At 43.1% G+C, this 18,588-nt stretch overlaps 1 long non-coding RNA gene across 1 annotated transcript; it reads right to left on the reverse strand.

Annotated features, from left to right (window-relative positions):
- Nucleotides 1-4,377: 4,377 nt before the first annotated feature.
- On the reverse strand, nucleotides 4,378-5,297 carry LOC136203597 (uncharacterized). Its single transcript, XR_010674914.1, has 2 exons — nucleotides 4,930-5,297; nucleotides 4,378-4,859 (listed from the first exon to the last, which is right to left on the reverse strand). It is a non-coding gene; the product is annotated as an uncharacterized lncRNA (long non-coding RNA).
- Nucleotides 5,298-18,588: the final 13,291 nt, after the last annotated feature.

The raw sequence follows: 18,588 nt of genomic DNA on the forward strand, positions 1-18,588 counted from the left end.
ATTTGTGTCCTTCAATGCAGGGATTAATTGGGGCAGTGGAGATGTTGTTCCCCAATGCTGAACATAGACTTTGTGTACGCCATATGTACACAAACTTTAGAACGAAATTTAAAGGAAAAGAGTTGAAGGATTTAATCTGGAATGCAGCAAGGGCTCCATATATGGCTAAGCATGAGGAATGGTTAAACAAGATTGAACATATTTCACTTGAGGCAAGGGAATGGCTTAGACAACGGCCAAGCGAACACTGGGCCAGGGCATGCTTCTCTGAAAGGTAATTTAAATGCTTGTTTTCTGTTACAGGGCACAATGTGTAATTTGAATGCTTGTTTGTGATGGATTTTGTTTCAATAATGTAATTTGAATGCTTGTTTTCTGTTACAGGGCACAATGTGATATGCTCTTAAATAACTTGTGTGAGTGCTTCAACAAGTACATCCTTGACGCAAGGGATAAGGACATTATCACAATGTATGAGATGATTAAAGTCAAGTTAATGAAGAGGATAAAGAACAAAGCAGATATTATGAGGAAGAATAACAAGAAGTTCTGTGGAAAGATTTTGAAGAAGCTAGAAACCAACAAGGATTGGGCAAGACATTATGTTCCAACTTACTCAGGGGGCCTAGAGTTCAAATCAATGGTCTAGGAGAGCAGTTTGTCGTGAATCTAGAGGATAACACTTGCACATGTCGACGATGGCAGTTGAATGGAATCCCTTGCAGTCACGGTTGTGCTGCTATTATAGGCCAAAACGACAACCCAGAGAATTACCTAGCAGATTGCTATTCAGTAGAGACATATCTGAAAGTCTACAGTTTCATTATTGAACCAACTAATGGCATGGATCAATGGCCCAATGAGGTTCCACCTGTGCCAATTGAGCCTCCTTCACCAGTGAAGTCCAAGCGTGGTAGAAGGCAAAGGGCAAGAAGGAAAGAACCTGAAGAAATTGAGACATCTAGCAGAGGTAAATTGAGCAGGAAAGGTAACATGTACATGACATGTAGAAAATGTGGAGGTAAGAACCACAACAAAAGGACATGCACATCACAAGCTACACAATCAACTGCTCCACATGTATTAGTTGTGTAATGTCCCTATATAATCTACATTTCTGATATGGAACTAACTATTCTTCATATCTGTTTATTGTAGTCAAAGAGAGCCAGGACAACTCCAAGGAAAGCAACATCACCACCTAGAACTGCTACTGCTCCAAGGCCAGCAGATTCACCACCTAGTACTTCTACTTCTGTAAGGCCAGCAACATCACAGCCCCCACCATCTACCACAGTCCGCTGGATGATGGATGTAAGTGGTGGTTTTTGTTTCGATAATTACTCTTTTAATGCAGTTTGTTTCAAGTGCTAATGTATATTAGTTGATCAGGGAACTAGTCAGACAGTTGCCTCAACTAGTCAACCAACCCAGCCAAGCAGAGAAAGAAGACAACCAAATGCAAGAACCGGTGTTCATCTAGGAAGAGGACGACGTACAAGAAGTTCATCTTCAAATCAACAGAGACCGTGGCATTAGGATAGCTTTGTTGTTAGGTGTTGAATTTGGTTGAAATTTTGTATTTTGTGCAGTGCCTATGTTGGCTGAAACTTTGGTCTCTTTGTGCAGGCAGTGTCCATGTTGGCATAACTTTTGTTCTTTTTTGTGCAGTGCCCATGTGGGCATAAAATTTGGTCTTTTTTTGTGCAGTGCCCATGGTGGCATAAACTTGTTGGGTTAACAATGCCCTGAGAAACTTTTTTTTGCTAATGGAAATAGTTTGTGCATTTGGCAATTCAATTCTTAGCAGTATCTTGAATTTGTGTTTTATTGGCAATGCTCTTGTAGAATATGGTAATTTATTCTCTTGCAAATGTTGCATCAAAAACGTCTTTAGCAGACCAAATAATTTATGAATTTAGCAATTCAATTCTTAGCAACATCATGTTCAATGTTCAATCTTGGTAAAATATGTATTTCTTACCTTATCTTATGTGTATTTTTCTTACCTTATGTATTTCTTACCTTATGTGTTCCAACCAAATCACAAAAAACACAAAAAAATGTATACAGCAGCAAGCCACTTAATTAGCATTAAGGCATTTAATTAACATAAATATGACCATTACAAGCCATAGAATATTTAACATAGCAATCCTCTGTTTTTACATTAGCACAAATCAACCCATAACACACAACATAAACAGAGCAATTATTACAGCAATCACAATCCATATCTAACTGCAAATCCTTCCCCTATTTCTTTCTATCTCAATCACCAGCTCTCTATTATTCTGCAAATCTGCATCACAACGTCTTTCCCTTTCTAATTCACGTTTCACCCTGCTGCATTCGTTCTCAATCCTGTCTAGCTTCCTCAGTAATCCAATAATCACCGATTTTGCCCCTACCATCCATTACTGGGTCCATCCACTCGAAGAAGTTGCAAGCATTTGATTTCTGTCGAGTATGCGATGAATAGCATAAACTAGGTTAAAATTCATAAAGAAATCAGAGTATGAGATGGAGAGAAGAGGATATAATTTCTTACCCCGAAATTGATACAGTTGAAGTATCTTCTTCCTGGATTTGAATCGCTCCATGAAGTTTTCAGTTGAGCTTCGATTCCACAGTGGCAGATCCTTCCGCTTCCAAATCGATTGATGCTATGCGTTGTTGAAGACATCACGAACACTGTTTCGTTTGTATATGTTAGGGTTTTTTAAAATCTTCCTCTGCAACCCAGATAATTTGCCAATGTCGAAGAGAAGGAAGAAGAACGATGAGGAATGGAGAGAGAGAGAAGAAGAAGAACGAAGGGACGTGTATTGGGAGATGGGTAGGTGATTAATTAGGAGGGAAAACCAAATGAGGGTATTTTAGACATTACACATTTAGGGGGCCCACGTTTTTAATTAGAATTAGTGGGATATGGGTGACGTGGCGGGTTGACTGGGGTTGACCGGTCATTCTCACCGGCTATACACCACAGTGTGAGGTCACCCCTAAGTTCGTGCATATTAGTGTGACATTTTGAAGGTTGTACACCAAAGTGTGATTTAGAGCAAAGGTTGTATACCATGTGTGAAATTTACCCTACTTTTATTACTATATAGCTATAGAATTTTATTAATATCCACTTGGACAAAAATTTAGTCACGGTTGGTTTATTTGTTATTTGTTGTTTCTATTCGATGTTTGTTGTTGGAAAAGAACTATCTTTTACTACTTTTCACATAAGGCAAATAGGAGATCCATAAGAACAACTCTGATGGTTGGAGAGTTGCACCTCACCCATTTCTAACAACTTTCTCCACCAAACATCTCCATAAAAAATTCTTTATAGTGGTGAGTCACAATTACACTATTTGATGGGTCTCACACGTCATATAATATTTAGAGAAAAGTATAAAAATAAACTTTGTGGTTACACATATTTTTGATTGACACCCTTGTGGTTTAAAAATTTATAAAATGGTACCTTGAGATTCATTCCGTTAGCAAACATATGTCAAATTGATTAACGGTGTTAAAGAAAAAAGTCAAAAGTCAAAAGGAAAAGAGTTAATTTTATCATTATATTTATTTATTTTATAAATTAACCCCGTTATTATCTAATTATCATAAACAAACCTCCAAAATAAAAATAAATAAAAATCAATTAGACTGTCTTCTCTATAAACTTCACATCATTCAAATTGTTTACATAGAGATATCATAAGCATACATCCAGTGGCGGAACCAGAGTCCCACATGATCCGAGGCTCAAATATTAAACAAGAAATTTTTTGATAAAGTAAAAAAAATTCAAACTATTAAAAAACGTACTTCTAAATAAGTGACAATTGAGTTTGCAATTGTGCATTTTTTTTAATACAATTTACAATTACATATGCTAATAGCAAATGATTATTATTATCTAAGATGTTTCTTATAATGATTTAAACTTCAAACAAGTAAACACTATTTGAAGAATAACAAAACAATAACAATTTTTACTTTCTTTCTCTTTCTCTTTCTCTTTCTCTTTCTCTTTCTCTTCTTGCTAGTGGCGGAGTCAGGAATTAAGATTTGGATGGCTAATTTTAACCGTACGATTGACGGTGAATTTTCAAAGTCCAGTTCATTAAGGCTGGGAAAAAAATTAGCCTCTAACGCGTTAAAACTATAAAACTGTTATCATTTTTTAGAAACTAACATTGAACTAATAGAAAATTAAACATATTTACTTTTTTTAATGTAAAGATATAATAAAAATGAATAATAAATATATTTATTTATTTATTAATGTTAAAGACATATTAAAAATGAATTTAAAAGTGTTATGAAAATAAAAATAAATAAAAACTTTTTAAAAGAAAATGAGGTTGGAGGGAGTTGAAAAAAAGTAAGTATCCTTAACCATCTCATCTACCTTTAAATATTAAAATAATACTATATAGAATCAATATAATTTTCTCTAAAATATTATCAGACACTATTACTAGAAAAAAAATTCAATTCTCCGGCGGCCTACCGGGGCTCGAACCCACCCTACCCCTTGGTTCCGCCCCTGCATACATCCAAGTTTTTCTTCAGCTTTAGAATGCATAAGCAGATTTTCCATTTCTAACTAGTGCATAAATACAAGCAAAGAAACCATAGACTGAGTTTCACTCTTCCAATCTCCATGATACCTTGATAAATCCAAACAGAACAAAAAAGTAACTAACTCCAAAAATGCAATTCAAAATTCAAAGTGAAGCTATCTAAGAAACCCTTATCTATAATATTGCTCGGAGTAATCGCGCATAATTTCTGCAAGTCGGCTATAGTGTCCTTTTAGCACTTCAATTTAACTCTTAGCTTCCTCTAAACCTCTGCGCTTAAATCAGAAACATTGAATGACAAAAAAAAGCCATACCAAATCGCTAATACAAATTTGAATACCTGAAAGGGGGCGAGACTGCTGAACAAGAAGAAGATTGGCATGGATTATCTTGGTGGAGGATCCGATCTCTGAAATGATAGCTCAAATCCTCTCCCGTAAGGTCCCAGACTCTTCAAGATGCGTACGGAACTCCTTGAACTGTTTCTCAAGAGAATCAACCATGGAAGAAGAGACGCATAGAGTTGAGCAAAATGAGCGATGCAGTTGGGATTGAAGACAAAAGATAAGGAGAGGGAGGGAAGAGATATAGCGGTAGCGATAAAAGGAAGAGAGTGAGAAATGGAAGAGAGGTTTTTGGGGTCTGGGTTTAAGGAGCGAGAAAGAGAGCAGTAAGCGTTTCAAAAGCACCGATTTCATTTCTCTCTGTTTTTTTCCTGTGTTTTTCTAGTGTTTTTTTTTAGTGGGTGGTGTACGAATTAAATAGAAATAGAGAAGATGATGTAATTGATTTTTTTATTTTTATTTTTGGGATTGGTTTGTGATAATTAGATAATAAGAACGTCTAATTTATAAAATAAATAAATATAAGGATAAAATTAACTATTTTCTCTTTAACTTTTTACTTTTTTTTTAACATTGTTAGTCAATTTGGCATGTGTTTGCTAATGAAATGAACCTCAAGGTACCGTTTTATAAGTTTCTAAACCACAAGGCTGGCGATCGAAAACAGGTATAACCATAAGGTTTATTTTTATATTTTTCCCTAATATTTATTAATCAGGGAATGCAAACACAGTGATCCGAGCCCTTGTCGAAGAGGCCTGATGCTCCGGACGTTCGTCTCTGCGCCGGGAAGGGTCCCTGTGGGCACTCCGACGATCAAGACAGTTAGTAGCTCAAGAGTGTATGTTAATCAAATGAATGAGAGTGAGAAAGAGTTACCCACCCCTACTTCCTTGTTTGAGTTGTCTCCTTATAGAGAGTGCTTGGGCCCTGGGGCCTTATGGGCCGTTTGGGCCTTTATTGATATCCCGAATCATGTAGTCCCGCCGCCGAACAGTCATTTCGAGTATTTTATGCGAGAAGATTTGAGATGGCAACTGTTTCTTGCTTAGATATTGGTGGACAACTGTATGAAGAGCTCTTCGGATGAATTAAAGAGACCTCTGGGATTGCTGTATGTGTTTTTTGTTTGTAGTGCAACATTAATTGCATCTGTAATTAATGCCTCAGCATGCGCCGTAAATATTTCTCGAAAACATGCGCGGTGTCGGCGCCCTTACTCCTTTGATATAAATAGTAGAAGAGGTATATAGAAAGCTTCTTATTTCTTCCTCAAATTTTCTTCTGGAGAGTATTTGTCGTCGTTTTTGTTTTCTGTGGGTTCTGTCTTCTTCCTGCAATCTTGCTGATCCACCTTCGTTTGTTCGTGCTAGCTGCGTATTCGGTGGTCATCTGACTATCATTGTTCTTCGGGAGATTCCTCACGATAGTTTGTAGTAACTCTTTCTTAAGGTTAGTCGTATTTTTTCTTAGCTTTGGTTTTGCATTTTTTTATTTCGTCTTTTCTAGGGAGGGGTATTATGTCAGAGGGTTCTTCACGGGGAGCCCTAAGCAGACTGCCGCCAGTTACTCCTAGTGACTTCACGCTTCGTGACGCTTCACGGACGCGGACAGTAACACGAAAAAGGCGAGCGAAAAAAGAGGGTGAAACTAGCGCAGTGGCCAGTGAGGCGAAGAAAAGAAAGAAAGTTGTCGCTCGTCCGCCGCCTACCGTAGAGCGGCCTGCCGGAGGTGTTGCTGCCGGCATTCTAGAGGTGGCAGTGGTTGTGCTGGAGGGTCTGATTACCGAGGAACGTCCCCTTACCGCGATTTACGACGAAATGCGCGAGAGGGTGTGGACTCGATCTCCCGGGACTTCTAATATTGACGGTAAGCGCTTTGAGAAAGCAGAGCGACCTAAGAGACCGGAATCCTTTTTGGTGGAGGATGCGTATAGTATAATCGTCCCGGCGGATCTACCGGCGATATCTGTGGTATATCGACTCGGGAAACCCTATGAATTGGTTGCGCTAGGTGAAGAAGATCGAGCTCACTCTACGAGTGGCGCAAATGAGCTGATCGTTTATGAGGAGCAATTTGAATCAGGGATGCGGCTGCCGCTTCTTCCCTTTTTTGTAGAAGTGCTGAAGGAATACGATCTGTGCCCCGGGAAAATACATCCGAACGGATGGAGAATGATGGTGGCCTTCTATTCTTTGTGTCCATCAGCCGGGTACCGAGCAACGAGTTTGGTTTTTCGTGAGTTTTTTAAACCAAGTAAAGGGCCCTGATCTCAACAAGTTATGTTCTCCCACCAGAAGTTCAAAGTGATCGGTGGTTTGAAAGATAAAGTATCTGAATACCGGCACTACTATTTCCTGGTGAGGAAACTCGACGGAGACTTTTCCTTTTAGGGTAGTATGGAACGAAGACCCCATGGACTCCAGTCGATGGCTGAAAACCCGCCCGAAGCTGCCTTTTGAGGAGAATCTAGTGAAATACTTAAAAGAGCTCCCGTCAGATAAGGATCATAAGCAGGATGTAGATGAGTTAGTTCGTCATTTCCTGGCCGCCGGTTACTACATCTGGAACCAGTGGCGGATGGCTCAACTTGCGGGGTGGTCGGTTGCGAATTTTGAGAAATGGAAACGGGGATATAACTTCAAGGCTGGAGAATTGGCGGAACTGGAGGCGATCTCGGTGAATGTTGCCGTTGTAGGTGAGGGGTTGGGGTTTTAGACTTGTTTTGTGAATTTCGTCGCACATAATGCTCTGTTGTGTATTCGGAATGCCTTAGTGTACTTTTTTCTTCTGTTTTTGCAGGTCCATGAGATCCCCGTGTCAGCATGGACTTTGACCCCAACGAATTTAGTGTTGGTCTAAAGACCGCTGATGAGGCGTTTGGAGGAGCTTCGGGTTCGCTAGCTTCGTTTTCCTCGCTCGAGGATGCGAACCAAGTGGTGCAGAGTATGGGAGGGGTTCTTGACGCGCAAGAAGATGTTAACGCAAAGGTCGACGTCCCGAAAGGAATGCCAGTGAATGATTCAGCTGCCAAGGAGACCGAGGGCGATGTGGAGGTGATCATTGTTGAAGAGGAAAAAGGCGAGAGCCCGAATCACGGGGTACTTGCTCGAAAGCGAAAAAGGGACACGGGGAAATCTGTCGATGAATCTAGGGCCGGGGAAGAGCCTGCTGGGAAAAATGTAGCTGGGGCCAACGAGGGTGCCAGGCAGTCTTGTATTGATGGCGGGACCGAGCTGTCTACTGATTTGCCCGATCGGGTAGGAGATCATCCGGAAATGGTTAAGAGGATGAAAACGAAAATCTCCAAGTTCAGGGACTATGTCATGAATTTATCGGTGCATTTCGATATGATGACCTCCGAGCTAGCGCGGGCGATGGCTCGTGTTGCCAGAGTTCCCGGGGAGCACCAGCGAATGGAGGGGGTTTCAAAAATGAACCTAGGCTTGGAAACCTTATCGGCGCTTAGTGTGGTGGGTTTTTATATCTTCATTGTTTGCCTAGATTTAGCTTTCATGATTTTCGGATTTAACTTGTGTTATTTTATGTAGGCTATCCAGAATGCAACCAGGGTTTTTGACATGTGCGTGAATGACGATCAAGTCTTTCGTGACATGGAAAACGCTCTGCGGAAATCTATTGGCGGCCTGGAGGATGCAAGCAAGAGATTGGTAGCGGCCGGGGAGCTTTTGGAACGTCGTGGGGCCGAGATTACCGTTCTGTCCGAGAAATTGAAAGTAGAGACGATCGGTCGAGTGGAGCTCTCCAAGAGGTTGACACATGATGCCAAGGAGATCCGTGCTTACCGGGTGTTGCTCAAGATGGTCGTTGCATGGACTCACCGAGTGACAGAAAATCTGAAGAAAAAGATGGGACAGGCGAACCTGCTGTCCGCGGAGAACGACACTCTTAGGCAACAACTGGAAGTTGCACGGAAGGAGGCTGCTGATCTTCATGATTTCGCTGGCCAACGCGAGGAGAAGCTGATAAAGATGGATCGCATGATGCTGATCGCCGCTGCTCACTCTGCCGGGTATGAGGTTCCTCCGGAGGTGATCTTCGCTCCGAATGTGTATGATAAAACTGCCCATGCGAAGGCTGTCGAATTCTGTGGTCGTTTCAAGAAGAAATAGTAGGCAGTTGTGTGTTTTGCTCCTTTGCTTTTGTTTTAAAAGATGTAATGATTACCCATACAATCTGAATCTTTTTTGTGATCATGTGGTATTTTAATGATGCCTCTTGTATGTTGATTTGATTGGAGTTCATTGTGATGTCTTTCACGTCTTCTCTCCTTCTTGCTATAAATAGGAGCCGGCTTTTTGTGGACCTGCAATCCGTCTTTCTTCTCTTATTTTGCTTCTTTAACTAATCTGCTCGGAGAATGTCGCTTCGGGACATTGTCGATCCAGCCCGCGTGTTGGAGGTGCGAAAGGCAAAATCGACGATGCCACATTCCTACGTTTATTGTCTGCTGCCTGAGGAGCACGACTTGGAATGGAAGGTTAGGTATTCATCCCCCGTTTGGATGAACCGGGAATTATCCTCTCAACGGAGTAAAGTGGAGAGTGAGAACTCTGTTCCCTACACTGTATCTGTCACCGATTCCTGTGAGGTAGCTGTTAGCGCGCTCTCTTCGACCGAAAAGAAAATCTAGTCTCATGAAGGTATCGGGTATCTCTAGCCTGATGAGACTGTCGCTCTGGTGCTTAATCCGCATCCTTCCTGGATAAAAAGGCTTCTGGCTGATGAGATGGAAAGGGTGATTAACTTGCCTCCTGAGACGGAGTACCGGCGAGTAGGGCGTCATGCTTCGCTGACGCGTCCGTATGGTCCGACGTTCATTGATCCTGTCAAACCTCAGAGTGTGGTTTTTTTGGAGTTTGCTAGGCAGGGTAGCCTTGGTCCCTTTCCTGCTAACCCTAATCACCGTGTGACACATGTGGGAAAAGCTTGTTTATATCATAGGCAGAACGGCCATAATACCGATGAGTGTGTGGACTGGAGAGCGATGCATCAAGATTTGATGGATGAGGAGGAAATCCTGAACCCTGACCGTCCTCGTTCTTCCTGAATGAATGTTGGATCCGTGTATGTGTTGTTTTAGCCATAGGTGCATTTGCAATGTCTTTCTTTGTAGCTGGAGCGACCTTGTTGTAGCATTTCGATGTTTTAGTTGACATAGTTGATGTAGTTTGTGCGTCTATCTGAATCTATCCGCTTTGTTTGTGAAGATTCCTAAAAAATTTTATGCTTTTGGATTTTCGACGGTATTACAACATGGAGAAAGTTTAGTTAGCGAGACTAGATAATCGTTATTGATATGGGAAGCGTGAGATGATATTGCAAACGTTCGAGGTGCTCGAGAAACCTTGTGATAATATTTGAATGTTATATGGGCGGAGAACGCGATAGAGTTCTGCTCGCTCAGAATCGTTAACAATATGGGATTGTTAGACGATGTCGAAGGCGTTTCGAGATGCTCGAAGAGCCTTATGATAACATTTGAATGTTATATGGGCGGAGAACGCGATAGAGTTCTGCTTGCTCAGAATCGTTAATAATATGGGATTGTTAGACGATGTCGAAGGCGTTCGAGATGCTCGAAGAGCCTTATGATAACATTTGAATGTTATATGGGCGGAGAACGCGATAGAGTTCTGCTCGCTCAGAATCGTTAACAATATGGGATTGTTAGACGATGTCGAAGGCGTTCGAGATGCTCGAAGAGCCTTATGATAACATTTGAATGTTATATGGGCGGAGAACGCGATAGAGTTCTGCTCGCTCAGAATCGTTAACAATATGGGATTGTTAGACGATGTCGAAGGCGTTCGAGATGCTCGAAGAGCCTTATGATAACATTTGAATGTTATATGGGCGGAGAACGCGATAGAGTTCTGCTCGCTCAGAATCGTTAACAATATGGGATTGTTAGACGAAAAAATGAAAACAACTTTATTAACCATAATTCTCGTTACAAGCTATTGATAATACTTCTTCAATGTCTGGATATTCTAGCTATTGTCGTAGACCAAATCGTCTAAAGAGGCGATCTTGTAAGCTCCATTGTGAAGAACAGTGTCGATCTTGTACGGCCCTTCCCATGATTGGCCAAGCTTTCCTTGAGCTAATGGGGATTGTGCAGCTGCGGCGTCTCTGAGCACAAGGTCTCCGACTTGAAAAGTGCGGGGGAGAACTCTCCTATCGTGATAACGCGCAATGTTCTGCTTATGGGCCGTGATATGCAATAGAGCATTAAGGCGCTCCTCCTCTAGTCGGTCGTTGGCATCCCTGAGCTCTGCGCTGTTGTCGACTTCTCCGAAACTGGTTTGTCGGGGGGAGCGAAGGATGACTTCAGATAGTGCCATTGCTTCTGCCCCATAAGCGAGGAAAAAAGGAGTGCGTCCTGTTCCTGTATGAGGGGTGGTGCGGTATGACCATAATATTACCGTAATATGGTCGGGCCATGCCCTGCCTTGGTCGGATAGTCGCGTTTTGATTCCTCGAAGGAGTGTTCAGTTGCTTACCTCAGTGAGGCCGTTGCTCTGAGGGTGTGCCACCGATGTGTACCATCCTTTGATGCCCCAGTCCGCGCAAAAATCACGAAACTGACTGCAGTCGAACTGCTTCCCATTGTCAGTGACGAAAGAGTGAGGGACCCCGAATCGGTATATGATTGTTCACTTGAGGAAACCGATGACATTATCGGCGGTTATCTTGGCAATTGCTTCAGCTTCGATCCATTTGGTAAAGTGATCGACCGCTGCTACAACGAAACGCTTTTGTGCCAAAGCCATCGGGAATGGGCCGAGCAGGTCGATGCCCCATACCGTGAATGGCCAAGGTGTGATAATGCCTTTGAATGGAGCCGCCGGGGCGTGATGAGTATTGGCGTGTAGCTGACACGCCTGACAACTGCGGACTAGACGGATTGCGTCAGAATCCATGGTCTGCCAGTAGAGCCCCTAGAGCCGGGCCTTCTTCGCAATTGTCCAGGCGCCCTGATGCGAGCTATAGACGCCCTGGTGAATTTCATTAAGACAGTGATCCCCCTCTTCCTCGGATATACAGCGCAACCAGGGATGCATGGCGGATTTTTGATAAAGTAAGCCATCATGCAATGCATAATGCCAAGAACGTCGGACCACGAGGGATGCCGCCGTCCGATCTGCGGGGAGTGTTCCATCCTGAAGATATTTGATAATTGGACTTCTCCATCCCACCGATGCGGCGTCTGCTGAGTCGATCTGTAGCGAGCTCTCGACGCGAATGGTCGGGGCCCCTGCGATCTTGATTAAGGTGAACGGATCATTGGACCGTTCGCCTGCTGCAAGAGCGGAGATAGCATCTGCCTCCTCATTCTCCTCTCGCTGTACTAGTATTAGGTCAAGGGTTACTCCTTTTGTTCTGAGGTCATTGATCAAGGATGTGGTGAGGGCCAGGTACTGGCACATCGTTGTGTCTTTTGCCTTGTAGGTGCCGCTGACATGGCTGACGACAAGCTTTGAGTCCGAGCATATTGCTAGCTGTCCGTTCACTATTGTTTTCGACAGTCGAAGAGCTGCGATCAAGGCCTCATACTCGGCCTGATTATTCATGGTTGGGAAATCGAGCCGGACGGCGTACCGCATGTGGAGATTGTCGGGTCCTTGAATCGCTATGCCAGCGCCTGCCCGTCCTGGAGCGCAGGACCCATCTATACTCATAGTCCAGATGTCGTTGGTGTGAGCTGTTGTTGTCGTAGGTTTGGTGATAGAACAACTGGTGAACTCGACGATGAAATCGGAAAGTGCCTGAGCCTTGATCGTCCTGTGGGGCTCAAAACGTACGTCAAACTAGGAGAGCCGAACGGACCAGTTGGTGATACGACCGGAGACCTCTGGTTTTTGGATGACCTTTTTTAGCGGATAATTGGTTCTGACCACAACAGTATGTGCTTGGAAGTACGGTCTCAGATGCTCTGAAGCTTGAGTTATAGCGAACAGAGCCTTTTCAACCTCGGAGTATCGGATTTCAGCTCCCTTCAGCACTTTGCTTAAAAAGTAGATCGGGAAGAGCTCCGTCCCCTCTTCTTGAGTTAAAACGACTCCTATTGTTTCATCGGCGATGGTGAAGTATAAGTGAATGTCCTGTTTTGGTTTTGGCACCGACAGTAGTGGGGGTGTTGCGAGGAAAACTTTTATGGCGTTGAACGCAGCCTGACAGTCCGTAGTCCACCTAAAGGGATGCTCCTTCTTGATTGCTTTATAAAAAGGCAAACACCACTGCGCCGAGCAGGAGATGAAATGTCCCAAAGCGACGATCCTTCCATTGAGTCTTTGAACCCCTTGCAGGTTGCGCGGTGGCTCCATTGCTAAGATTGCCTCAATCTTTGCGGGGTTAGGCTCGATGCCCTTCTCCGATACCACGCAACCCAGAAATTTACCACTGCGAATTCCAAAGAAACATTTTTCCAGGTTTAGCTTAAGGTTGTAGGCTCTGAAAATCTTAAACACCTCCGCCAAATCTTGTGGATGGTCGCCATCTTCGGTGCTTAGGACTACCATGTCATCGATATACACTTGTACTGTTTTGCCAATGAGATGGGCGAACATCTTATCTATCAAGCGCTGGTACATGGCCCCCGCATTCTTTAACCCGAAAGGCATGACATTGTAACAATATGTGCCTTCGTGCGTAATGAAAGAGGTTTTCTCGGCGTCGGCTGGGTCCAAAGGGATCTGCTGGAAACCAGCGATGGCATCAAACTGAGACAAGATCTTGCGACCAGCAGTTTGATCAAGGAGTTGATCTATGTTAGGCAGCGGATAAGAATCCTTGGGGCAAGCTTTATTGACATTTGTAAAATCTACACACATGCGGTACTTTCTGATGGTTTTCTTTACAAGTACAACATTAGAAAGCCAGTCCGGATAGTTGACCTCACGGATAAACTTTACAGCTAGGAGTTTGTCAATTTCTGCCTTTACTGCCGCCTGCTTGTCCTTCGCATGCACTCACATCTTCTGCTTCAAGGGTTCGACAGATGGATCGATGCTCAGTTTGTGTACTGCTTGATCAGGTGAGACCCCCGTGATGTCTTCGGTGCACCAAGCGAACACATCCGAATGCTCTGTCAGGACAGCCTTGATTTCTTCGGCCAATGGGGATGCGAGCCTCGTCCCCATTTTCACTGTCTTGTTATCCCCGAGGATACAGTCATCGACCGGCTCGATGGGCACGGGATTGTAACCCCTCATGTCCATCAGGCCATCCTCCAGGTAGAGCGCTGTCCGAGGCTGAGTCGCCTCCCACTGCAATCTTTTGGCCAACATACGATCTCCTTAGATGGTAATCCTTCCATGCGGAAGGGGCAAAGTCAGGCGTAATCCGAAGATATCAACTGTGGCCCTCAGGGCGGCCAGAAGAGGCCTTCCGATGATGGCATTGTAGGCTAGGGGGATATCGACCACCACCCACTCTGCGGTATCCTCGATTTCCTCGACCCCTTCGGTGAAGATAGTTGGTAATGCGATAACTCCTTTTACCGGCACTTCGATCTCTGAGAGGCCAACTAAGGGGAAAGTCCCAGCTCGGAGGGCAGTGTGAGTATTCTTCATTGCGCGAAGTGCTGCCCAGGTGAGCAAGTTCATCGAACTTCCCGTGTCTACTAGCACTCGGTGTGTCTTAAAACCTGCGATGTTGATGGTGACAACAAGAGCCTCCGAATGGCTGGTCCGGAGTGGTGGTTGCACCGTTAGTGTCTATCCGACTGCCTTCCTTTTACGGGAGCTCTCGGGTGGAGCGGAAAGTGCTGGCGCTCCTTTCCTTATGACGTGTATTTCCCCATGGTACCTTGGTCGCTTAGGCTCCTCTACTCGGCCCGTTTCCCGCTGCTTCGGGCTCTGCTCCTTTTGCCTGATCATCTTTGGTGGCGTGCCCTGCTCCGTGATCCGCTCAATCTCCTTTTGTAGTTGATAGCAGTTCTCCGTGGAATGTCCAGAGGATTTGTGATACTTGCAGTACTCCTTTTCTGCTCGGGTTTTGCTCTTATCGATGGTCGGAACTTGCTGTGTGAATCAGCGAGGTTGGCTCTGAACAGCTTAATGCACCTCCTTGCCACGGGATCTATCTCCCCTACGCTCCAAGTTGGCGCACTCGATTCGGGCCGGAAAAGGCATCGGGGCCTCCTTGCGGACTCGGGCTTCCTCACGTGCCTCCGGGATCGGCCTGCCTTTATCCTGCTTGTGCGTGTCGCCTTTGGCCTTGTCCCTTTCTGTCTCCTCGTAGCCGGTGGGCCGGTCACAGTCATCGTATCTGACGAATGTCTGTGCCATGGTCATCAGCTCTTCGAAAGATCTTGGCATCTTTCGGAAACATTTCTGCTTTAGAGGCTCGTAAGTAGTCCCTTTTGCCAAGGCATCATGGGCCACCTCCAGGTTGAGGCCCTTAACTTGTGAGGCCATGTGATGAAACCTTGAGAGGAAATTGCGCAGAGGCTCGGTTGTTCGCTGCTTGAGCCCGTTGAGGTCCGAACTGATCTTCCTGACCTTCGCTGCTGCGGTAAACCGGGAGAGGAAAAGATCTTTTAGGAGATCAAAAGAATCAATTGATTCCGGGGCAAGTCCTCGATACCACTCTTGCGCGCTCAATGAGAGGGTGGTCGGGAAAACCTTGCACATGATGTCCTCGTCCTTCTAGTATAAGTTGATGGTGCTCATGAATGATGCCACATGGTCGTTGGGGTCTTCGGTCCCTGAATATTGGGTCAGTCGAGGAGCTTTTCAGTCCCGTGGGAACCTCGTCTCGATGATCCTCTGCACCAGTGGTGTTTTGCTGGAGGTGATGCTTCCTCCCATCACGCCCCCGAGGGCCCTTTTGTCCAGAAAACGCTGAATTTTCAGTTCCAACAAGTATTCGCTATTCGCGACTGCAGTCTCTTCTCGCCGCGCTCCGCCCTCACTGGTCGTAACGGCCCCGGCTCCTCTTCCCGCGATGACCACTGGCCTCGCGGCCTGCTCTGGCAAAGTTCCCTCTTTTTGCATTTCTGCCGCCTCTTTAAGGTATTGCTAGATTTTGGCGTTCTCCTCCTGCAAACTTCTTTGCTGGTCTATGATCTTCATCTGAGCCGCCGTATGTATAGCCTGGGTTGTTTGAAAACCTTGGATTGCACTGAGGAATTGAGTGGTGTTGAAGGTCTCTTCTTCTTAAGGGCTTACCTCTTCCATCAGTGGCCCTAGGTTTCTGGGGGAGATTGGAATGTTTGGGATCGTACGCTCGACGTGCGTCATGGAGCTAGTTGCTCCTATTTCGGGTACTGCAGTTGAGGCAGATTCAGTAGGGGTTTGCATTTTGTTTGAAGCTCCGAAGTCACTTGTAATCCACCTTCACTGCACCAAATAATCAGGGAATGCAAACACAGTGATCCGAGCCCTTGTCGAAGAGGCCTGATGCTCTAGACGTTCGTCTCTGCGCCGGGAAGGGTCCCTGTGGGCACTCCGACGATCAAGACAGTTAGTAGCTCAAGAGTGTATGTTAATCAAATGAATGAGAGTGAGAAAGAGTTACCCGCCCCTACTTCCTTGTTTGAGCTGTCTCCTTATAGAGAGTGCTTGGGCCCTGGGGCCTTATGGGCCTTTTGGGCCTTTATTGATATCCCGAATCATTTATTTTCTTTACTTTTAATCAATTAACCTATTTTATAATAACAATAATAAAATTCATAATCTGAATAAAAATATATATTCAATATATATAGTTTTTTTTAACAAAAAGAATCATATAAAGCTTTATTCTACTTTTTTTTTTGTATTGCTAAATACCGCTCATTTTTACTTATTACAGTCTTCTTTTTTACAATTTCGCCCTTCTCATATTTTTTAAGAAAAACTGAAATTTCTCCATCTCCTGAGCAAAATTGAAACTCTAAAAGAAAAGGACTCAAGAACTCCGGAAATGGACAATTTTGAAGATGAGGTAAAAAAAAAGCGATCCGAGAATACTGAAATAATGTTTTTGAAAAAAAAAATCTTATTTTCTTTGAAGATTACTTGGACGGGTGACAATCCCGCCTAGTTCATTCGCCTGCCCCGCCCTGCACTTAGGGCAGGGGGGTGGATGATTCGCCTCTCTTACGGGGGCCGAAATCAAAGTAATTTGTTCAACATTATACTTTTTAACTTGTTTGAAGTGCATTTTTTACAATTTTTATAGATTTCATTTATTTTCAGGTGCCAATAAAAGATTGGGTTGGTGACAGGATCGATTATAATAGTCATTTCATTTATAGGCATACTTTTCTATACAAGTTCCGAAGCTATTGCATTGGCTAAAAACGTTGCAATTCAACATGGTTTCGAGTTTATTATTGCTTCGCACAAACACGAAGCAAAGCAAAAGCTTTTGAGAAGTTGTCGTGGTGAACAGTATAAAGGAGTTATTCGAAAAAGCTTTTAAAGTTGGCTTCTTCTTTTTCCTTTCTTTAAGGCATAAAAATTTATATTCTGAAAGAGGGATAAGATACAAATTTAGCTCTTCCTTGTAACCGAACCTATTCGAAAAAGCTTTTAAAGTTGGCTTCTTCTTTTTCATTTTTTGAGCTTAAACTGTTTTGTACTGGCATTGCATATTTTATCGTTTATCATGTCTTGAATATGCAATTCTCTTACGTGGTATGTGTAGCATTAATAAGTGGCATGCTCTTTTGACAATTCATTTTTTATAATATGTGATTTGAATTGATTCTCATTTACTTCTTCTTGTTTGCCATCCTGCAACTTGCTGGAGAATTTTCATAGCTGGAGGAAAAACTTGAGTTAACTGAATCTTTTTCATGGCTGCCTGAAGAGCATATCAACAGAACAACTTTGCAATAAGTAAGCTTTCTCTCTCTATCCTGTTCTCCGAGTTCTGTTTATGTGTGTTTAGGGAGCAGGGATTGTAAACGTGTCTTCGTTCTTCATTGCTCTCATTTTGGTGGCTGAGAAAAATTCTAGAAGGAAACGAACAAGGAATACAGTCTTATAATTGGAAACTCAAAAGTTAGCATAAGGTATAAACTTTGAATTGATTTTATCTTTCATCTCTCTCATTTTTTCAGTGAAATTGGAAACTCAAAAGTTAGCATAAGCTTTGTGTCGTTATACTTTAGGAACTTGGATTGATTAAATTATGTTGTTCGATATCAGGGGAATGACATGCCATGGCTAATCTTGTGTCTCTGCCTGCATCTTTTAATTGTTTCTGGATGTTGTATCTTATCATATTAATTAATTGAAAGGAAATAGTTATTATGGAAAGTTGACAATGAAATTTCAGTAATAATTTCATATATTAACATGTTATTTTTAGTCATGTCAATACTAAATAAATTTTCTCTTAACATATGATTGTTTGGGATCTACAGAAATCGACAAGGAGCTGGTGGGTCAGGATACATTGTAACTTTGAAAAGCTGTTTATATTCAACAATATGGGGTTTTCCAATGCTATTCGTATGTAGTAACAGGGAATAAAATACTTGTATTGGATACATTTACTTTAAACTTATTGTTTTCCTAATTTTTTTTTCTAATTAGGAGATTTTTTTATGTTGCTATAGTTTCTTTACGAATTATAGAATGATTGATATTCATTTAATAATTATTTATTTTTCATTAAGAATGATTAAAATTTTG

Source organism: Euphorbia lathyris, chromosome 8 (assembly GCF_963576675.1).
Source record: "Euphorbia lathyris chromosome 8, ddEupLath1.1, whole genome shotgun sequence".
Classification (NCBI taxonomy): domain Eukaryota; kingdom Viridiplantae; phylum Streptophyta; class Magnoliopsida; order Malpighiales; family Euphorbiaceae; genus Euphorbia; species Euphorbia lathyris.